Source organism: Tenrec ecaudatus, chromosome 4 (assembly GCF_050624435.1).
Source record: "Tenrec ecaudatus isolate mTenEca1 chromosome 4, mTenEca1.hap1, whole genome shotgun sequence".
Taxonomy (NCBI): domain Eukaryota; kingdom Metazoa; phylum Chordata; class Mammalia; order Afrosoricida; family Tenrecidae; genus Tenrec; species Tenrec ecaudatus.
Genome location: NC_134533.1, coordinates 57,647,605 through 57,670,955, shown reverse-complemented (window position 1 = coordinate 57,670,955; position 23,351 = coordinate 57,647,605). Strand labels below are relative to the sequence as shown.

At 47.7% G+C, this 23,351-nt stretch overlaps 1 non-coding gene across 1 annotated transcript; it reads right to left on the bottom strand.

Moving 5' to 3' along the window:
* Positions 1–8,476: 8,476 nt before the first annotated feature.
* Positions 8,477–8,610, bottom strand: LOC142447659 (small nucleolar RNA SNORA42/SNORA80 family). The gene has a single exon (XR_012784324.1). It is a non-coding gene; the product is annotated as a small nucleolar RNA SNORA42/SNORA80 family (small nucleolar RNA).
* Positions 8,611–23,351: the final 14,741 nt, after the last annotated feature.

The window sequence follows — 23,351 nt, the reverse complement described above, 5'->3', positions numbered from 1 at the left end:
TAAAAAGTGGGCTCCCGACTCCTCCTACCCTCAGGACCAAGCCTAGCCTCCCCAACAGGACCTACCCTCCCCCACGGCCCACCCCCAGGCCCATGGCTCCCCACCTCAAGTCTCATTCTCCTGCCAGGTCCAAAACCTCCACTTCCCTCCCTCTCTGCCTGCCTGCCCCCGGTGCCAGGCCTGACCTGGGATGCCATGTGCCTGAATCACCTGGAAATGCGATACACGTTTCAAAGTGCAGGGAGAGCAGGGACCCGAAGGCACTTTTCATGTCTTCTTGACGTCATCCCCTTGCCCACACAAGCACATCTGTCTCACCTCCAGTGATGTCACCGGTCTGGGAGCCAGCGCAGCTGGATAGCATGCTTCACGCCAGGGCCCCAGGCAGAGGCGAGGCCGGGCAGAGGGTGGGCCTGCGCCTGGTCTCACTCCACCCAGGGGCGTAGACGTGGCCGAAGACACGCTGGGCTGATCCTCAGGTCTTCTGTAGGTGCAGCAGGCCTCTCCCCGCTCCCCCTTCACCCCCAAAGCCTCCCAAGTAAGAAACGAACAAGGAAGCGAGGACAGATCTGATCACAAACAGCTGACACGAACATTTGTTTTTTCATAAAATACGGACCCCACGCTTTCTGCAAGTTGCCTCCTGAAAGTCTCATTGGCTGCATCCAAGTTAATCCTCGTAACAACCAAGAGAGAGGCTCGTCTTGTCATTCCCAGACTGCGGGTAGCAAAGCCGGCGCGCAGAGAGGTTGAGTAACTCGGCACAAGTGGCACAGCTGCTCAGTAAGGAAATCAGGATTTGACCCCTGCGTCTGTGGCCCAAACCTCCGCGATGCTTGCTCCTCAAATGGGAGTGGCTTGGAATTATCTGTTGGGGCTTGCCTATCAGGTGCTGTCGCTTAGGACTTTATCTGAGCGAGTCCTCAGACTAGTTCTCGGTTGAGTTTTACAGGCCCGTGTTATGGAGGACATGTGAACTTGGGAAGTGTGTTAGGCTGGGTCGTCTAGAGAAGCAAATCCCGTGACACTCATTTGTGTGTAAGAAAGAGCCTTATCTCAAGAAGTTATTATATATGAAGAAGGCACCCCAGAGCAGTCCAAGTCCTTAAATCCGATACCAGTTCATAAGTCCCGCTTCTGCCACCTCCCGTGATGCAGAATGCAGGGAGATCACAGGCCGGTGGGTGCAGAGTCCTGTGGATGCACGGTCAGTGGAAATGGCAGGGCTCCAACAACTCTCAGGGTCAGTGGCAGAGTCCCAGCAAGCAGGAAGGCAAAGGGAGAGAGAGAGGGAGAGGGAGAGAGAGTCACAGCTTATAAGAAGGCCCCATCACCAAGGAGGTATCGTCAGACTGTGACCTGAGTGACAGGTTGGATTCCACCAGCCCCCACTTTCATTCACCTTCAAGTGGTCATAAAATCATCGACCACAGGAAGATGACTGCAAGGAGATGTAGCTGTTCAATGCACTGCTCTCATTTGAAACCGACTGATCCTGTACTGTCCCACTGCTCCGGGAAGTCTCTGGAGCAGCCCTGGGGACACAGTGGCCTATACAAGGAGTGGCTAACCCCAAGGTCACTGATTAGATACTATCAGGCACTTGAGGGAGATAGATGAGGTAAAGATTAACCATCCCAGAAATCCAAACGCTCAGGTCTACTCTGTCCTGTATGGTTGCTATGAGTCAGAATGGACTCAGAGGGGGTCTGGTTTGGTGTTTTGAAGGAGACCCGGTGGTATCAATGAACCAAATGGTTGGAGATTGGAGTCCTGCCGAGGCTTCTTGGAAGAAAGATCTGGCAATCTAGTTCCAAAAAAGCAGCGGTTAGGTAGCAAGATAGGGGGCTTCTTCCCCATGCCTAGCCCCCCCCCCCCTACAAGAAGTTGGAAGCTGATAAGGGCTAAAGGGCATGCACCAATTCAGGTCCTTGAGCCAGGTGGGCTTAATTCAGCCAATGGGGTCAACCAGTACCATCGACCACAGCTCCCAGTGGAAGGCCCTAAAAAGCTGGAACCTGGAGACCATCACTCTCTTTTTCCAGCTGCTTCTTGGCCTACTGCTGGGTCGGGCTGCAGTCTCTCTAGCTATCTCCGACTTCAGGTCGCCACGTGTGGGGATGCAGCCCCGTGTTACTTTCTCGTGCGAAGCCAAGAACTGAGGACTTTTCCACCCGAGGAATCTAACAGAGTCACTGAAGACCCTGTGGAGCAGTTTGGCCATCCACACTGGGTCACAAGAGTCGGGGCTTGATCCATGGCAACAGCTTGTTTTCTGTTGTTTCAGGAGTGTGTTAGTCTAGGTAGACTAGAGAAACAAATTTATAAACATGCATATGTATATAAGGGAGAGTTTTATATACAAGAGCAATTGAACATGGAGAAAACATCCCAACCTGGTCCAGTCCAAAGCCATAAGTCTGATATTAGCCCATATGTCCAATATCAATCTATAAAGTCCTCTTCAGACTCACAAAACACATGCAATGAAGCCAAATGCAGGACAATCACAAGCCAGTGTGTAGAAAGTCTTTGGGTCCAGTGGTGGTGTAAGCATTTCAGTGCTCGCAGGGGTCTCTCTGTGGCTTCTCCGCCTTCTGAGGTCTGGTTGCGTCCATGTGGCTTGTCTTCTACAGTGTATCCCAGGGATTAGCAGAGAGGGAGAGAGAGGTGTCTTCTGCCTCCAAGGAGGAAGTACTGGATTTCCCAGAATTCTCAGGAGAAGGCCATGCCCACACAAAAGTCTCATTGGCTCTCTCCAGATTGACAGCCTAGACTCCACCCCTACATGCTTAATCCTTAAATTGACACCAGATTAGGTGACTGCCACAAGGAGAAATATCCTATGGGAAGCTGAAGTACTCAGTCCTTTCCATCTCAGACCTATTGGGCCTGAAGCACCTAAGAGGCACTCAGGCTGCAAATCCTGGGCTACAGCTGCGGGGCTGCAGCCAGAGTTTAGTGAGTCTCCTGCTGTTGGCGATGCTTTAGGCAGCAGGAGAAGAGGGGGCATGTGAAGGAGAGGTTAGGCTGTGACCAGAGCCAAAGGCCACCTGGGGGAAGGTGCATACGCAGTGAAGGAGAATGTGGAAATTACATCATCTGGTGTCAACTTGAGGATTCAGAGAGAATGGGTGAAGTCTAGCCTGTCAATCAGGTAGTAGCTTGATGACCTCATTTGGAGGTGCTAAGGAGATAAATAGCTCGCTGGAGAGGGACACATGCTCACTCCCTGTGAGACATCCCTGTGGAGAAGACACATGGAAAGAGGCTGATAGAGCCAGAACTCTGGAGCAGAGAAGCCACATGGAGACCCCTGCCAGTGCTGAGATGCTTACAGCACCACTGGATCCACAAGACTTCCCACCCACTGGCCTGTGATATTTCTGCATTTAGCGTCATTGCATGTGTTGCATGAGTCTGAAGAGGACTTTATAAATTGGTATCGGACCTGTGGGCTAATACCGGATTTAGGGACTTGACCTGAATTGGGGCTGGGATGTTTTCTCAATATTCGATTGCTTTTGCATATAAAACTCTTTCTTATACACATATGAGTGTCTATAGATTTGTTTCCCTAGTCATCCCAGACTACCACAGAGAGAGATCACATAGAACCAGGTGGAGGACTTTCACTATAGCTCCCGACCTGTCCTGGATGAGGTCACCATACTGGGGACAGTATAAGGGGGCCACGTAGTCAGGAATCCTGCGCTATCATGGCAGTGTGCCCCGAACACATTGGTTGGAAGACTCTGGACCAATCTTGTGAGCCCCTCTATGTAATGTGAATATCCCAATCATGGTCCTGGTCCTGCTCCTGTAGGCCCACTGGTCACTGTGATGCAGTGATCTGCCACCAATCACGACTTTGGGACAGTTCCCTTTGTTCCATGCCTCGTTTAACTAACTTCCTGACTTGGAGGTTGATAGCCCCCATCTGGACTAGCTGTCTGTGTCTTGCTGTTGTCTTTGTCTCTTTTGAGACTTAGTAAATGTTCTGCTTAAATTATATTTAGGACGGGTTCTCTTTTGTACCCTAAAACTCCAACTATGGCCCTTTGCCTCTTACCCGCCTCACGGCCTCTCCCATGCCCCTCAGTACCCCACCTCGTTTCTCTCCACTACTTTTCAAATGTGGCTTAAATGCTTCCTTTGCTTTCCTTTTCTCCGTTCATCCATCTATAATCTGGAAACAGAAATTTACTTACAGGTTGTCGCTGTAAGTCCTGCTTTGATGACTCTGTTTCAAGTTGGTTCAGATGCAAATTAAATCCCTCCTTTGGGGGGATACATTTTCATTATGATTGCCTTTAAATGACCAGTTATTCGTTGCTTTTAAATGATCAGTTATTTGTAAATCAATTTTTGTCTCTGAGGGCTGGAAACAATACATATCAATGCACACCTAGCAGCCATCTAAGCACCTCGATGTATGTTGTACATATTAACAATGATGAGATTAATCATTATCAATATAAGATTATCAAACAAAAACAAAACAAAATGCATGGTTGGAAGGGCAGTTCACTGTAACTGCACAATGCCATAAGTCAGAGGCCATCTGTAGTATGTTGACTAATTAAAAAAACGTAATGCTACTTGCTTCTAATTTTAAAAGCAGGAAAGCTAAAATGTTTTTCGCACACGTATGGCATAATATTCACTCATAGCCGTGCAGAAGAAGCACCTGGGATCTTGTTGAACTGTGGGCTCCGCTTCAGTGCATCTGGAGCAGGCTCTCCCTGCCAGGCAGGGTGATTCATTTGTGTTCCTAGCTAGCTGGTCGCTGGAAGCTCTGCTCAAAGGCACTTTTCTAAGTGGGAGAAGCCAGGCTCAGATGTGCTGTCTGATCCCTTTACGGGACAGTCTGAAACTAGCAAACATCTAGGGCCAGAAGCAAACCAGAGGTTTCCTGTGATGGGTGGGAAGGGAGCTTGTCCGCCAAGGGGTGTTAGGGGGTGTGAGGAGCTGGTGGCACTAGGCAAGACCCTGACAGGTGGGTGGCTCAGCGAATGCATGTATTTGTCCAAGTTCACCGAACTGCACACTTACAAGTGACTTTCCTTCTCTGTCATTCCACCCAGTAGGGTCCCTATAAAGGCTTTCTCTTTCTCTCTAATAGGGCAAAACTGTTGCTTGCCAAAAGGTGGGAGATTTTAAAACAGGGGTCCTCAAACTATGGCCCGTGGGCCACATGCGGCCCGCCGAGGACATTTATCCAGCCTGCCGGGTGTTTTTGCCCCATTTGTTTTTTTTACTTCAAAATAAGATTGTGTGCAGTGTGCATACGAATTTGTTCATAGTTTGTTTTTTTTTAAACTATAGTCTGGCCCTCCAACGGGTCTGAACTGGCCTCCTGTTTAAAAAGTTTGAGGACCCCTCTTTTAAACTATCCTCAATGATGAGTTTTATGGGGGAAACAGTGGTCTTACGGGGAAATAGGCCTCTCCTCTGTGTGAGGGGGCCCGGGAGGGAGAGTCTGACAGAGACGGGAGAAGGGAGGATGCCACTCTCACCCATTCCAAGGGAGGCAGGCTCATGGGCTCTCCCCGGGGTGAGATCACTCAGCATGCCCAACAAGGTGCTAAAAAATAATTGCCCTCGATGAAGACATACAAATAAATCATCCTGCCTGGCAGGGAAAATTCAAAGGTGTCGGCAAAATGTGCAGGCAGTCTCCTTCCCCTGCCCAGCTTTGAGGACAGAGAGCTTTGACTCACCCAGGGCAGTGGGACCAGGGCTCTGCCGGCTGGTGAGGCCCAGCCTCCCTCCGGGAGCTAGATGGACGTACTCTGCATGCCCTCATGGGAGTGGGTTTCAGATAGGAGGTGGTTTCTGAAACCCACTCGCACAATCTCGTAAACCTTCATCCCGATACCTGAGGGTCCCAGGTATCTTACAGGACTTACAGCAACAACCATGCCCCCGGTCCACCTGACTCAGCGAGCGGCAGGCATGAAATGAACAGTGCCTGGTCCTGCGCCAGCTGAGTGATTGGTTGCCAATCTAATGATTCATAGGGTTTTCATGGGTTGGTTTCCAGAAGTCAACAGCCAGGCCCTTCTTCCTAGTCTGTCTTAGTCTGCTGAAACCTGCTCAGCATCATAGCTAAATGCAAGCCTTCAGAGGCAGGCAGGGTGTGGCGGTGTCTACAGTGCATTGGCCAGGATTTGAACTTGGATTTCTTGCGTAGAAGGGGAAAATTCTGCCACTGAACCAGTGACAATCATTTCTAATAGCTATGCTCTTGCGGCAGGGGTAAGCCCACCCCCTCTCTAATAGGAAGACCTAGAACCTTCCTAGGACCCTGACCCTTTCATACAGTTCCTCATGTTGTGGTGACTCCCCCAACCATAAAATTATTTTTGTTGCTACTTCATAACTGTAATCTTGCTACTGTTATAAATCATCATGTAAATTTATGATATTCAGGATGTTTTTTCATTGTTACAAACTGAACATCATTAAGGCATAGTGATTCATCACAAAACAATAGATAATTATATATTGTGAAATATTACAAATAAATGAAATTTTGTCTTGAAGCTTGGTGTAGCACGGATACAGTCTTTACGCCGAGTACTTGTCTGGGGTTGGATCTGCATGTGGGCAGACCCACCTGGAGACGGAAGAGGAGCGGTGTCTTGGTTCCTAAGGCCATTGGAAATATGTGTTTTCAGATGGTCTTAGGCAACTCCTGTGAAGAACCACTGGCCTAGAAGCTCTCTGATGGACCTCTGCATCAATTGCCCCATAGAATGAAAGGCCAGGGAGGACAAGGTAACATTTTCTGCCTCCCATCACTGTTGTTTGTGGTCAAATAAGTGTAATAAAATTCTTCCCATTTCATTAACTTAATTGCAGTCTCGTGTCACTCAACACCCATGATAAAACATTTAACTCCCTGCTACTGAGTCCATTCGGACTCACATGACCCTCTATAGAACAGAGTGGAATGGTCCCTAGGAGTGTCCAAGATTGTCAATCTACATAAGAGCAGAAAGCCTCTCCCACAGACCAGCTGGTGGAGTTGATCCACCAACCTCATGGTTAGCAGCACAACCTATTGGACATGATGTGATATGGTCTTTGTGCAAATGCCGTGGTGTGATCAAACCCTTTTTCTTTAAGCATCTCAGACAAACTCCAAGCCTTCGCTGTGGTCAAGATGAGGGATTCACTTTTGGTTGATCCTCAATCTGCAGATCACTAGCCGATTCTCTGTGTCTGGCAGATGCCCCTCCCCCATTTTGGTTAGCCTGGTAGCTTTCAGTGAAGTCCACCCTTGAACAGCTCAGAGTTTGGTGTGTGTGTGGGGGGAGCGGGACAGGGGGGGATCATGGTGGTTGTTGCAAGTGTAACATATTCAAATTCTCTGGTTTTTCCCCTTTTGTGTTGAGGTCAGTAGCCTCTTGCTTCATTTGCACATCAATCCCTTGCCTTTGCCTCTTGCCCTGGGATCAGTATCCTTGGTTTACTGCATTGGGAGCCTGGTGATATTGTCAGAAGAAAATTAAACAGGGGGCTAACGGGACATTGCTCCAGAGATGTATGATACTCTTTGAAGAAAGACAAAGCAAAGCAAACTCAAGGCCAGCAAGTCAGTGCCGACTCATAGCAACCCCACAGGGTGGGGGAGAACTTCCCTGTGAGCTCCCCAGGCTGTGACTCTGTGGGAGTAGAAAGTCTCGTGGTTTCGACACGCTGCCTTTGCAGCTAGCAGGTAAGTTTCCCCTTACCACCAGCACTCTCCCCATTTAGCAGGGTGAAAATGTCCAAGTTTGATTTATTTCCTGGGACCAGCTATTTTCATGAGTGAATCACTTCACTGACTGTCCATTGTGCTGTGTTCTGAGTGATGGCATGCGTGCTGGCCCCACGGAGGACCCCACGCAGGGCTGGAGAAGGGAGGGACGCACATGCTCACCCCGGTCAGCTGGCAGCTGGAGCTCAGGGACGGAGAAAGGACCAGGTCTTACCGAGCCCGGGGTCCTGCTATAAAGAGGGGAAAGAGGGAAGGAGAATAGAAAAAGGAGGAGGAAGAGGAGCCGGGGAGAATAAATTCTCCTTACATCCTTCCTTGGGGGGAATGCTTCTAGGTTTGCTGTCTTAGCGACTGCTTGTCTTAACACCGAGAGACAATACAGACTACGCATACTACCTGGGGTGACCTACTGGGTCCTGGGGCAGAGCTTCAGTCCTGGCTTGGAAATCACCGTAGTTTGAGTTCTCCTTTGTAGTGTGCCCAGAAATAACAAACTGAGTGCTGGGAGAATAGAAAAGTGCCGTGGTGATGGGCAGGCAGCCAATAAGGCATACTGTACGAGCCCTGGTGGTGTGTGTAGTGGATTGTGTGCATGTTGGTCCTGCTAACTGCAAGGTCAGCAGTTCAGAACCACCAGCCGCTCTGCAGGAGAAAGATGAGACATTCTTTTCTCATCAAGAGTTATAGTGTTTTTTGGTTTTCTTCCCCCACTGTGCAACCCGCTTCAATGCCCGAAGCCCACAGGGTAAAGCCAGGCAATGGTTCAAGGTGACAGTTTGCTTTGGCATGGGACACTGTGAAAGGTCCATGGGATTGGACCTGCCGTAAATCCAAACCCATGCACAAGAGTTACAGTCTTGGAAACCCACAGGAGCGGTGCCATTCTGCCTATAGGGTCGCTGTGAGTGGGACTTTACATGGCGTCGACCCAATGGCAGTGAGTTCAGGTTTTGGTTTGGGTGGACAACTGGACTGAAGTCCCTCTGAGCACCTCCAGGAGCCAGAGTACATGATAGACTTCAGAGTTGTGTTGACTTGGGATTCCGAAAAGTCCCTACATTAGCCATGGGCTCCTGTCAATCATTGGTTGAGAGCTATTCCTGGGGGAGTGGTCTCAGGCCCAGGGACTCAGATGATGTACTTGGAAGTAGGCTGGCAGGCCCAGAGATGGAAAGGGTGGAGAGGATAAAGTGGGACAACACTGGCCACACTGGTCACAGCACACAAGCGGCCCAGAGCTGGCATAGAGTTCCCAGCCTAGCCAGGAGAAGAAAGTCGCAGAGCACATTGCACCCACTGATCCAGCCACTTTGAGCTTTTAGTCAATACTCAGGATGTCTCTGGTCTTGAAGGGCTTCAAGACAATTGAGGCACATGGGGAGAGGGAATGACAAACAGAAAGCGATGGTGAAACTAGAAGAAGGGGATGGGGTGGATGGGGAGAAAGTAGCAGGAATGCTAGCAAGAACCTTCTAGACAGGCTTCAGCCCAAGACATCACCATTGCTCTCCTGCCTTCCTCCCCTCTTCCCTTCTCCCCTTTCTTTTTGGCTAACTCTAAGGTCATTATGAGTCTGAATCAGCTCAATGACAGTGAGTTTGGTTTGAGAGTAAGATTTACTTGGAGCTCTGGTGCCACAGTTGGGCTAAGTGTTGAATTCCTAATCTCAAGTTTGATGGTTCAAAATCACTAGCCACTCTGCTGAAAAAAGAGGAGGCTATCCGCTCATGAAAAGATTCAGGGTCTCAGAAACCCCATATAGAGTTACTGTGGGTCAGAGGGGCTAAATGGGCTCACTCCTTTCCTGCCGTGGAGTCAATCTGGAGGGGTCTATCAGACCTCTCACGAGCCCTGGTGCATCGTGAGTGGAGCAATGCACTGCTAACCTAACTGTAGGGTGAAGATGATGCTGTCCACTCCCATAAAGATTTACAGCCTTGCAAACCCAGTGGAGCCTTTCTACCCTGTCCTTTACTATGAGTCAGACTCAACTCCACGCCAGTGGTTAGAGGTATGACTCCGTGATGTAATTCTCACCTTCCATGCAGAAGGCCTTGGTTAAATTCCCCACCAATTCACCAACCCACATGCCATCTGCTGTCAGTGGAAGTCTGTTAGGTTTTAGGATGCTAAACAGGTTTCATTGGAGTTTCTGGACTAAGATAGGCGAGGAAGAAAGACCTGGCAATCAACTTTGAAAATAGTAGTCAGTGAAACCCATTGGCTCACAATGGTCCAATTGTGTTGTTTGTGGGGTTGTCTGCAGTTGGGGGCTGACTCTGACAACAGTGAATAGTAACAACAACAACAACAACAACAACAAGATCACGAAGAGATCGCAAGCCCTCCAGCAGATCTATAATGAGACAGTGCGCAAATAAGAATCGAAAACTTTAGAACAATCGATCACGATTATCTCTGTGGTTGGGAGGTCCAATCTTAGGTAGTATATCCTGAAACAACAAATTGAGTGTTAAGTAAGTGGAAATTCTTGCTTTCATCCACAAGAGTTTATCGAACCACGGTGTCATAGAGAAGACTGCCTGGATCAGGTACTAAGAGAACCCATGTGCATTTGAGGAGAAAACACAAAACAAAAACAAACTGCCATCGAGCCCAGACCTGACTGACAGCAGCCCTACAGAGCAGTGCACCTGGGGCTTCCAAGACTAAATCTTCACAGGAGGAGAAAGCCCATCTTTCACCCAAGAACCTACTAGACCAAAGGTTTGCAATGTGGGGATCGGCACCATTGTAGATGGTCATGGTGTTGATGGAGATGGGACGATGAAGGTGATGATTAAGGTCTCCTTTTTTTTTTTTTTTTTTGATGAGGAGTCTGAGGCAGAACCAGTCTTTGAACTTGACTCTTCTGATTCCTAATCCAGGCGGAGTACGATGCTGCCTCTTTCATCTTGGCAATAGTTACAAACTTGCCGAGCTGAATCCTGCAAATGTTGACATTCTTGGAACTAGAAGAAAGCGTTTCTAGGAACTGGCTTTGTGTCCTTCTTTGGCTTAATGACATGACAAATTCCTTCTACTTCCTATTCCTCTGGATGAGAGGTGTGCTGTGCTCTGGGATCAGAAGCAACTTGGATCCACATGCCAAGGTTAATTGCTCTTATCATCACTCCCATCTGTGAAATGGACAGAAATGTGTTTCTAGTGGGAAGTGTAATTAGTCTTGTGAACCCTTGGAGGGCTGACGAAAGCTGGGCTAGGTGCAAAGCAGATAACATCAATGCCAGGCAGCTGACTTCGTCCCCTCCCAGCCTTGCCCAGTCTCAAGACGGTGGAGCCAAGGGACAGAGAAGCATCCTGGTGTCCTGGCCACACACACTTGGTCCTAAAACAGAGGACTCTTTTGGATGGCCTCCTCATGCCTTATCTGGGGGGCTGGGCACATTGCCAGCTGTTGGCATTCTCATTTCCTGGTACTTTGCTCCCTCAGCCCCCTGGGGTTTGCTCGGGCCAAGAGCCTTTAGGCTTGAGTCTTGAACAGCGTCTCCACCCTTGGTAGCTTGGAAGGAGACAGGCAACCCTGCCAGGTACCCGGAAGCTTAGATTCTGCCCTGCCCACCTCAGAGCCCTATAAATGGGTCTTGAGCGCTAGCTGGGGAGAGTGGGACGAGGGATGGGGACAGCTTCCAACAGAGTAATGAAAAATGTATGAACACAAAACATAAATAAAAATAAATATCAATATACACCCCTCCCCCCAAAAGAAAAGAAAGCCATGCTGTCATTGAGTCCATTCTAAGTCAGTGTGACCCCATAGGACAGGATAGAACTGCCCCACGGGGCTTCAGAGACTTTAAATGTCTATAGGAACAACCAGTCATCGTTCTCCTTTGGAGGAGCTGGTGGGTTTTGAACCACTGACTTTGTGGTTAGGAGTACCACATTTAACCCCTTGATCAACACGGGCTGTCTATGTGTGTATATCTCCATTCATTTCATCTCTTTTAAGCAGCAGTTCAACCTCCCCACTGACTCTGCTGCAAGTAAGACCTGGTGGTCTTCTCTGATAAAAGAAAACAGAGCAGGAGACCTTCCGCGGCGGCCCTCGTCCTGTAGGCTTGCTGTGAGTCTGAGCCGACCCACGACAGCATCTCATGACACGGAGTCTTTTGATGGCCGCCTCTCCCTGACGACTTGGCATGTGCCAGGTATTCCGCAGGATGTGCTCCCTGCTCCCTTAGCCCTCACAGTGGGCCTTTAGGGTAGAGCTTATTTTCCCACTTCCTGCTTGAGAATACGGAACATTCTCTCCACGGACTCAGTGTTGGGAGTTTCATGGAAACGGGAAGGGGATTTTGATTGGGAAAGGTCACTTCCTTTTGCATCTGTTGCTCCAAACAGCTGTCCTTATGGTACAGGACACAGCACCCTCCCACTCTGTGTGGGCAGTAGACGTCTGCAACCCTATTTCCTTCTTCCCCGTGTTCTCGCTATCGGGCTAGTTGGAGATTCCCTGTCCATCATTCCTAAGTCCCTCTAATGTAGGGGATGTCTTGGTTATTTGCTCAGAAATAGAACATCCGATCTCACCTTTTCCTCCTCTCCTTCTCCATCTCTCCCACTTCCCTTTTCGCGTCCTCTTTCCTATTTCCTTTTTTCCAGATCATGGGTCAATTAGATGGTGCGTGAGCTGAGCAAATCAAAATACCCAGGCCAGAGGACTGTGGGAGTGACATCCACAATGGAGAGCTGAAGAATTTACAAGCTAAGAATTTTTGTTTTGTTTTGCAATTAATCATCATATAACTCGAGTAGCTGATCTGCTAATTCCAACACAACCAGCCTGGGTAATTACAGTCTGTGTTATTCAGGTCAGAAGATATGCAGGTAATCAAGGTGCTGGGTCAATTACTCCACCCAAGACCTGTCCCTGAGTCCAAGCAGTCCCACTGGTCAGCCAGCTCCACAGAACTTCCTTTGGTTGTGCCACTTCTGCCCAAGGGCCTCGAGGAAGCCCGGCCCTCTCTGAGACTCAATTCCCAACCACGGAAGGAGCCAACGGCATTGACTAGAGCCAAACTGCTTAGAAGGCCTCTTGTTCTATGACTCTAGAGAACGCTGGCCCATTGTCATTATAACTCCACAAGCCTTTATCTTGGCAAAAATCCCTGGGAAATCTTCCTTTTCTGACCTTGGTTTCTCATTGGACAGGATGTGGTTAAAGAAGATATGGTTTGGGAACAGCACCTGCCTACAGACGTGGGCACTCAATGGCCTGGGGAACACAGACGCCTTGATTTTATCTCAGCATGGCAGAGCATCTCGGAGGCTTCCTGGAGAAGCGGGTGTTCTGCTTGACCCACTTTTTGGTTTCCTGGCTGCCCAGTCTTTCCACATTTCCCCTTTCATACGTGCCCCCCCCCCCCATCCAGTCATCAGCACGACACTCCTAACGAACATCTCTGTTCACCATCGATAAAGGAGATGGAAGAAAATAACCATCCTGAAGGTTTTCCTCTTCTCTCCCCCCTCACCGCTCTCCATGCCCACAACTTTTAGCCTTAGCTAAAGCTGTAGCACGGACGTGCACTTGCCCTCTAAGTCTGGAAGAGAACGTGACCGTGGACGGCCAGGCAGGTGTTCTCTACCTGGAAAGCTCTCCTGCCTTCCAACCCGGATGGTGCGGGCTCCTGAGGCCTCCGTGTGGGCTGGAGGAGAGCGAGGCTCCCTCCACAGAGTTCTCAAGGGTTTCTTTCTTCTATGGCGCCTCTGTGCGGGGTTGAATGCCAGCCTTTTGGTCAGAGGTAAAACGTTTAGCCCTTTGTTCCATCCAAGAGCTCCTAGCAAACGTTTATCACTATGGTGTAGTGGGATACACCCTGAGCTACCAGCGCCCAGGTCAGTGGTTCAAACCCACGCGGCACACCTCAGGAGAAAGATGTCTATTCTCACAAAGCGTTAAAGGTTTGGAAATGACCCTGTTCTACCTTGTCCTGCAAGGTTGACCCGATTTGGAATCAACTTGATGGCTGTGAGGTTTTGTGGTTGGTTGGGGTCAGGAAATAAACTTAGGGTCCGAGTTCAGGCCTCTCCATTTCTAGGACCCTATCTGTGTTGCCATAGGAGCCCCACGGAGCTATGCTGTCCCAACCCGAAGGCACTTTGCTCAGTGGGGGGAATTTTAACTTTGGGATCCACATCAGTTTGGAGTATCTACCCTAAGCAGGATCCTGGACTGATAACTTCTTCAAGCGTTTTACGCTCAAAAGCACGAGCAACCGATTGTGAGCTCTAATCCAATGCCAAGCAACGAGAAGAAAAACAGGAGCCCACATCTACCCAGACCACGAAAGAGCGCCGAAAAGATGTGCCAACAGGACCAGGTGAAAACATCGAGAGCAAGGCTGAAGGAGAAGGTCTAGAAGTTAACTCGACAGGTAGGCGACATTACAAAGATATCCTACAGGAGCAAAAACCAAAGTCATAAAGAACCAATCCCAAGAGATGGTCTGAGGTTCAGCCAAAGCAAGTTCCAGAGGAAGAAAACAGAAAGCAAAACAGAATAAGGGGGTGCAAATTAACAAAGAAACGGCACGGGAACATTTTCCAGAGACGTAGCAAGAAATGAGACGTAAAATTTAATTGAAAGGCACCATGCGCTCTGAAATCTTATGTATAGAAAGGATCAAAATCAGGCCAGTATGAGACGTCTCCACCAGGAACAATGGACACCAGAAGATAGCGGTTTTAACCTCTGATAAAAAACTGCTGGTTACTTTGCAGAAGATGGTACAATTAACAGCTTGAGAAAATCAATGGGAAAACACAGGGAAAATAGCTTGCTGTCTTTCTCCATAGGCCTCCTCTTCCTCTTCCTCTTCCAGTGGTCCCTTCTGGATGACAGGGGCCACTTCCTCCATTCACTTCCTCCATTCACTTCCTCCATTCACTTCCTCCATACACAAAGAGACCAATTCCTTCAGCTCCTCCTTCCTCGGAATCTCTGCCCTCAGGGGCCACTCTTCCCCTCTGGGTGCCTATCAATGGCCCCTCAAGCCGTCCCTCAGTCGCAAACAGGCTGACCACTCTTAAATTCAGTGTCACAGGCCACTCCCCTTCCAGAGGTGCTCTTCAGCTTCCAGGACAAGTTCAGAGTCCCTGGTGTGGCTCACAAGAAGCTGCCCGGTCTGGCTCAGCTCAGCCTCCTCCTGCTGCCCCACCCTTCCCTTCTGCTTCCTGGACACATCATGTCGTTTCATGCCTTGGTGCATTTGCAAACGCTGCTTTATTTTCCCAGAAAGCTCATTTTCCTATTTCATCCGGGTGATTACTCCTTGTCCGTCAAAACGACTTTTATTGGAGGAGTGTCCCTTGCTTCGCCTTGCTTCCATGCCTGCCTTAATCAAAGCCCACCATCTCCATTCCCCTAAAAGGGCCATTTGGATGAAAAAGGAACACCTTGCTCAGTGCCTTTCCATGTGCCAAGAAGTGAACTCCTCACTTTGAGAGACTTACGGTTGGGTGGCCACCACCAGCTATTGTGCAGAGCTGACTCGTGATGGCGACCCGCTTTGGTTTCCACCTGCTGCTTCTTGACAAGTAGGTGACCAGGCCTTTCTTCTGAGGTGCCTTGGGATGCACTTGAACTTGACCCATTGACCAGTCAGGGGCAAGGGACTAGGAAAGCAAAACTAATTGTGTTAGTCTGGGTAGACTAGAGAAACAAAATTCATAGACACGCATATGTATATAAGAAAGAGTTTTATATAAAGAGTAATTGTATGTTAAGAAAACATCCCAGCCCAGTTCAGATCAAGTCCATAAATCCGATATTAGCCCATGTGCCTGATACCAGTCTATAAGTTCCTCTTCAGACTCAGGCAACACATGCAAGGATGCTGAATCCAGCAAGATCAAGGCCAGTGGGCGGAAAGTCTTGTGGATCCAGTGGTGGTGGAAGCATCTCAGCGCTGGTGTGGGTCTCCACATGGCTCCTCCAGCTCCAGGGCTCTGACTCCATCAGTGTAGCTCCATCTGGCTTGTCAACAGGAATGTCTTGCAAGGAGAATGTGTATCTGGCCTCAAGTGAGCTACTTATCTCTAGAGACCCCAACTGAGGCCACCAGGCTCCGACCTGATAGACAGGCTAAACTCTACCCTTTTACTCTTAATAGTCTCAATAACACCATAGTGTGTACCTACCACACAGATGATTACATTGATGTGGGGTTGTTGAGATAAACATTAACCACTCGAGGTGCAGAAGGAGACGCCAAGGTGCATCAGAAAAGGTGTGACAGGGACAGTAAGGGCTGAGCTCACCTTGAGGTGGCTTTGGTATGTTTGAAGCGGGAGGAGACTGTCGAGTTCTGCAGGAGCCATGTAGCATGTAAGTTAGGGTTTGAGAGCACTAATATACACATCTGGAGTGTAGCATGCATTGAGTGGCCATGAAGTTGATGAACAGCCGCTGCAGATAGACCTTGAGTCGTGGCAGCTCAGAAGTGGGTTGCCCCATCCACATACCAGACACATTGATCCGCCTTGAGTGGTGGTTAGGTTTTCTGTCAATATGAATTTGCATGAAAGCGGAGGAGTGGAGTCCAACCTATCAATCCAGTCACAGCCTGATGATGCCTCCATGGGGAACTGGCCTTTTCGACAAGAGAGACGGTCAGAACGTCTCCTTTCTCTCTTGCCTTCCAATTTCATTCTTGCTGGGACTCTAGGTCTGCCTCCAGGGCCGAGCCCATGTGGGCCGCTCACCCTGGGAGCCATCCTCTGAGCTGTGGGCACCCTGCCATGTTCTACTGACCTTGGATCCACAAGACTCTGCACCTGTGGCCTGTGACCGCCCTGCACCCTGAGTGAACTTTCTTTACCATCAGCTGGCTGCTCCGTGAATCTGAAGAGAGCAAGGCTCGGTCCCCACCTATGGATCTGAGTTGGACTAGGCTGGGATGCTTTTTTGATATTAAGTTACTTTTTGACATTCCCTCTTAATGCACATATGCGTGTTTTGTTTCTCTAGACCACCTAGCCTGAAATACCTTGTACCTGGGTCAAAGTCAACCAGAGCTCAGGTTGAGATTTTTGTCTCAGAGATGGGCTGGCCCCTGTATCCCAATCTTTAGCGCCACCTGCCCCCCTCACAGCCCATCCCTTTCCCCACAACCACCTCAGAATCCAGAAAGCTCGGTTCTATTCACGTGCCCGGTTACTTAGGCTGCTCTTTCGGAGTGAACTCCAGTCAAGAGTGTAAACAATTTGTTCTTTGGTAGAAACTTGGCCACTTGGACTTGTCCACAAGCTCAGGGTGCACATTCCCCAGGATCCTGTGGCCTTCTTTCGACAGCCACCATTCGCTCTTTCAGGAATCATGAGAACTATTTCCTCTGGGTGTAACTTGTAAGAGAGTGTTACATTTCCCTTTCATTGCAGGCGAGGATGGAGGACAGAGATTACTGCACACCCAGCCTTCTCAGCTTACTGGTTTCCTCCCAACGAACCTTAATAAGGGACCTACGAAACTTGAGGAGAGTTCTTGTCTCTCTTAATGAGCAGAAAATGATGTGAAAATAATAGGGCTGCAGGATTAAACCATTGCCCTCGAAACATCAGGGCTGGTGCCCGGCATATGCCTGGAAACAGTAACAACGTGTCTGCTCCAGCCAATGCCGTTGTAACTTGTTGCTTTGTGTCTTCAAGCCGTCCACCTCAGAGCGACTCTATAGGGTGATGGTACTGCCAACAACACGGGAGAGATTGTCATTGTACTGCTGTCTGGAGTTCCAAAAGAGAGAGGAATGCCCTAGATATCCTTTCTAATAGTTTGGGGAAATATATAATGGTGTTTTTAATGAAGTAGATCATTATAACATGGAAATGAAACACCTCTCCCATGAAAGAAGAAAATCACAGAAGGTGATAGAAAGATAGATCCATAGATAGATTGACAGATGTATAAATGATGAAAAATATTTGTATAAGTCTCCTTGAAACATAGTTCAAATAAAACAAATCCATCCTAAGAGCCATTTTTTTCTTACACATTCCATTGGGATGCATCTCATTTGCTTGTTTGTTATAATTTAGCTGGTGGTGTTTTTCTTGTCTCAGATGTGCAGGAAATAACAGTGCTTTCAAAAACAGATGCATCTTACACTTAGAACAATACATTGGAGATAGGTATCTAGTAGATGATATATAGACCAAGAGATGGGATGTAGATCACAGGAGCATATGAATCGTAGGATACACACCAAAATGTCCCGGTGCTTACTGTTTCCTCTACACTCACTCCTCTTTTATCCACAAAGACCAAGTAGTTAGGCAAAATCCAGTGTTACCTAAAAATGGAGGATGGTTACATCAGATCACCGAATGGAAGAAAGTGACATCATTACATCACTGTTGAGTCTTGTCATTACGAAACTCACTAATTTCATTGTTACATCACTGCCAAATTAACATTATATAACTGCCAGTTTTCAGTATTACATAACTGCTAAATTCCCTCATTACGTAACTGCTAAACCACTGAGAACCATGACCCCAGCCATGGTGACACAGAACCTTAGTCATCACAGCCAGAATTTATTCTTGTCTTCCACTTAGCACTCCTTGTTGCCAGGCTGTGGCTCAGCGAACGATTTGATGTGGCTCGTCTCTGTGACCCACTGAGGGGATGGAATAGCTTGCTAGTAATGTAAGGGAGGTGCATTGGCACCCTTTTGGGGTGGGGGTCATGCAAGCAAGCAAGATGTACGGAATCCTAATATGGGGATTGGTCTGTTTTGCATGCCACTATCTTAATATAAGCCACCCCAGAGGTGGAAAGGGAGATATTACTACTATCAAGAAAGAAAAGCCTAGAGTGGAACGTGTCCTTGGGACCTGAGGTTGCTGTGCGGAACCTTCTTGATCCAGGAGACACGGGGCTGTGGCACCAGAGGCAGCAAGAGCTGGTGAGAAGCAGCAGTCGATGGCAGCAGATGAGAACAGCAGCACCAGAGCCAGCAGAACTGAGAGTACGGGGCAGAGTGATGGGGTTTCTGGTCCACAAAGCAAGAGAGCTGAGTGGGATGTCTTTGGGAAGGAGGCTTGCTGGCTGAGTGGGCTGCCTCCAGGCACTTACTGGAACACTCAACAGAATTTTGTAACACTTACAAGACTGGAACCAGGCCGAGGGGCTGAGGGCCAGAGAGAGTCTGCTTTATGAACATGGCTGTCATGATCAAAGAACTGCTGAGTGTCTTTGAACCTGACCTGTGATCTATACTTTCCTAATTAACTTTATAACTGTGAATACGGTCAAGAATTCTGTGTGGCCCTTGCAATACATGAGAAAATCCAGCCGAGAAGGAGAAGAGATGGCTGGTGTCAGCACTGGCAAAAGATCTATCAAGTGGAGGCATGCTTGACCTCTGCCTGATAGGAATCAGCTACAGCCTGCTGACTTTGATCTTGGGAAGTTAGAGGGGCCTGACATTAGCCACACGCCACTGTGTCACAGACAAAAGTTGTGAATGCGCAACACAGACAGGAGAGTTTTAATTTTTGTCATCAGGGCAAAATGTCAGATAATGATATGGTTGACAACAGAGCAGTTGGTATATTTAATTCTCTATTGTTTGCACTTTTTACCATAAGAATGTATCCATGCAAGCATGTTTCTTTAATTTTAACTATCCTGTTTAATACCTTCGTTTTCATTATCATTAGTTAGGATTTAACACATATATCATTCCAAATTTCAGTCACATCAGTAGGATGTGTCCGTCTGTCTTAAATCCTCCCTGCTTTCTTTTTGTTTGCATTTGCCTGGCACATCCCCATTCGTCCTCTTATTTGTGCACGTGATCGCTGGTACACAGTCATTGGATTGCTGTGTTGTTTTTACTCGACCTGAGCGTCTTTGCCTGCTACCAGAGGTGCTCAAAAGCGTTGGCATTTGTTGACAAAACTGCGACTGATGCCTGGTGTCGCTCTGCCATCTGGCTCTATGCTTTCCTTGTTTCCTTGTTGGCTTGTCTTTTGTGCTCTATATTTGTTTGCTTTTATCCTCCGCAATGACTAGGAAACTGGGCTTTTCGCTTTAAGTTCTTTGAGTGGTGACAAAATTATATACTGATTTATAAATCCAAATGTTTATCATCCAGGATTTGGTCCGAAAAATGGCTCTCTAGATATTCCAGGAATGAATGGTTTGCAGCATAAAGTAGGGCTGACGCAAGCATCGGAAGAGCAGGCATGTAAAAGCCATGGAGCCTACCACAAAGGTCTGAGCCAGTGGCCCAAAGCACGAGATCCTCAGGTCTCAGTGGGAACGAAACCCACTGCCATTGAGCTGACTGCAGATCATGGTGACCCCAAGTGTCACAGAGACTAACTGCCCCATGGGGTTTTCTTGGCCACAATCTCTGTGGGAGCAAGCTACATCTGGGTAGATTTGAACAATGATTTCTTCCAAATCTCTCGAGTGCCTCTCCTGGAAAAAATCTAACACAGGACCATTCAGGGAAGGAGAGTGTAGGAAAAGTGGTTCTTAGCTTGTCTGCAATGATAGTGAATTGGTAACACATTTATCGTTTTAATAACAAATAAATATTAACCATGTCTCTTTCTTTATATGAAATAAGGATTTATATGTTCTTCTTCCTCAACTACTATTCCCCATTTCCAGAAATTTTAACTGAATAACTTAAGATAGAATTATCCATTTAAATATATCTTTATGATTAAGTCCTCTAACTGAATTTATAAAAGTTATGTGTATGCATGTGGTTATGTACAATGTCCCTATATATCTACATCGATAGCCCTATCATGGGGAATTGGTAGTTCATTGGTAGAATTCTCATCTGACATACTGGAGACTGCTGCAGTCTCCACCTGTCTGCCAGCGGAAGCTTGCTTGTTGCTGAATAAATTTTAGCGGAGCTTTCAGGATCAGACAGACTAGGAAGAAAGACCTGGCAATCTACTTTAAGAAATCAACCAGTGTAAACCCTGTGGGTTACAACAATGTGATCTGCAACTGATCGTGGGGATGGCCCAAGACGTACAGCATTTTGTTCCATTGTGAAGGAAGTTGCCAAGATTGGAGCCCGCTCCCCGGCAGCCAGTGACACCATGTCTCTATCTATCTGGCTTCAGTGCTTCGTTCCAGTTCTTTCCTACTGCTTGTCTCCAGACCCTACCTGGGACTCACCTCATGATGTTCTGATGTGCAGTATCAGGACCCTCCAGGAAGAATTGATGACAGACATTTTCTTAGGTTTTGCATTTAAAAAAAAATCTTTCTGTTTTTGTGTCACATATGTTATAATTTTCATGCATTGATAGCTAAGTGCTTGCTGATGAAGATCAAAGACGGCAGCCTGAATACAGTAAGCACTGCATCTCAACATCAGGAAAAGAACAGGCCTCTTCACGAAACCAATTACTAAGCACCATCTTGATCAATAGAGAAAAGATCAAAGTTGACAAAGATTTCATTTTACTTGGATCCACAGTCAATACTCATGGGAGTAGCAGGCAGGAAATCAAGCAAAATATTGCATTGGGCAAATCTGGGCAAAAGATCTCTTGACAGTGTTAAGGTGCGAAGATGTCACTTTCAGGACCCAGTTGCACCTGACCCCAGCCATTTAATTTATATCATACATCATATGCCTGCCAAGTCTGGACAATAGATAAGAAAGGCTGAAGAAAAGTGGATGTTTTTGAATGATGGTATGGGCAGAGAACACTACATAGACCAAGAACGGCTAGAAGAACAAAAATGGCACTCTCCTTAGAAACAAGAATGGCAAGACTTTGTCATGTGTACTTTGGCATGTCATTAGCCAGGACCGGCCCCTGGAAAAGGAAGTCGTGGTTGGTCAAGTGGAGGGTCAATGAAAGAGAGGAGGGCCTCAATGAGCTAGCTTGGCACAATGGCTGCAGGGATGGGCTCAGGCACAGCAACGAGGAAGGCACCGAACTGGGCAGTATGTCGTGACGTTGCTGTGAGTTGATGGCAACTTGACAGTACCTAACAGCAACGGGAGCAAAGGAGTCATAGTCAAGGAGTCATTTACATGTCTTACAGACTTCTTGAGTGAGCACTGCCAGGGCAAATGTTAAGTGCTGGTTGCTAATTAAAAGGCCAGCAACTTGAGTCCACCCAGCCCTCTATGAGAGAATGATGTGGAAATCTATAAGCAACTACAACTTTGGAAGCCCCAAAGGGCAGTTACTCTCCGTCCTATAGGGTTGCTAGACACTGGAATTGATCAGATGTCAATGGGTAAAGATTTCTTCAACATCATTAAAAATGGCTGGTCAGGGGAAAGGTGCTCTCTTTCTCTATGATACACATCATTTATTAAATTCCCACAAACCAAATCATGGTTTCTGTCTGAGTGTGGAAATAAAAATATCTGGAGTTACCCGAGGGTTCCTGGTGGCACAGGGGCTCAAACTCCGAGAGACTCAAACCCACCAGCTGCTTCACAGGAGAGAGAGAAGGCAGACAGACAGCTTCTGTAAAGATTTGCAACTTTGGAAACCCTATGGGGGTGATTCTACTCTGTCCTTATAGACTCACTGTGAGTCGGAATTGACCCGACGGCCACGGGTCTGCTTTAGAGGGTGTGGAATGACTAGGGCTGGAAATCTGTGACCCACTGTGGTGAAACATTGCAAGGGAGCTGCAGATTGACTGTTGAGAGAGGTCGAGTGTCAAGGCTAACCCATTGTTAAAGAGATTACTTCATTTTTTCCAGAATCCTGAGAGTATACTTCTCTTGCTCATGTATGGCAAGGACATGGTAGGGTAGCATAGTGTCTAAATTCTTGGGTCAAATGTGAAAAAGATGTGATGCCCCTAGAAGATATGTCTGGCCATTTATTCACGTTCCTCGATATAGGGAAAGGAAATGAAAAAAAAAAAAAGACAACTGGAATGAAGAAACAAAAATGGGATCATTTCCAGCCAGGGACTGAGCCAAGAAAGGGGCCCAGGTTCTCCCCCTTACCAGAGTCCCCTTCAGCCTTGGCATCTCATCCCTTGAATTGGAGTCATTGTCTGGCTCTCATGCAAACACTGGCTCCAGTGTGATTCTTTAGGGGTGCAGCCCCACATGCACTGCTCTCTACCCGCCCCGGGCTTCTTCGGGCTTATCCCGTTGAGCTGTGACTCAGGCAGTCAGCCAGAAGAGCCTCTATCCAGGGTGGTGCCCAGGGACTGGGACTGGGCTATTGCACAACAGCTAACAGGTAAATCCCCTTGCCATTCCATGGGAAATGTCAAATTAGGGACAAAGTTTGGACCTTGCCTGTTTGAATCTAGAAGTTTAGATTAGAATGGATGTTGGCTAGGACCTTCATTCTTATTAATATCAGGTTCTGAATGAATCCTCAGGGGGATTCAGATGACCCATTAATTCTTGATTGGATCTCAGTCTTCCTGGAAAGTTCTAAGTTCCCCAAGCAAGGTGTTCTCATGAAGTCTAAAGGTTATAGAGGATCAGTCTCACATAAATGAGGTTCACAGGATGGCTTAATGTGATACTTTGAAAACTTACAGCATATGAAGTTAGCCTGTGGAGCTTAAAGATGAGGGTGTCTGGTC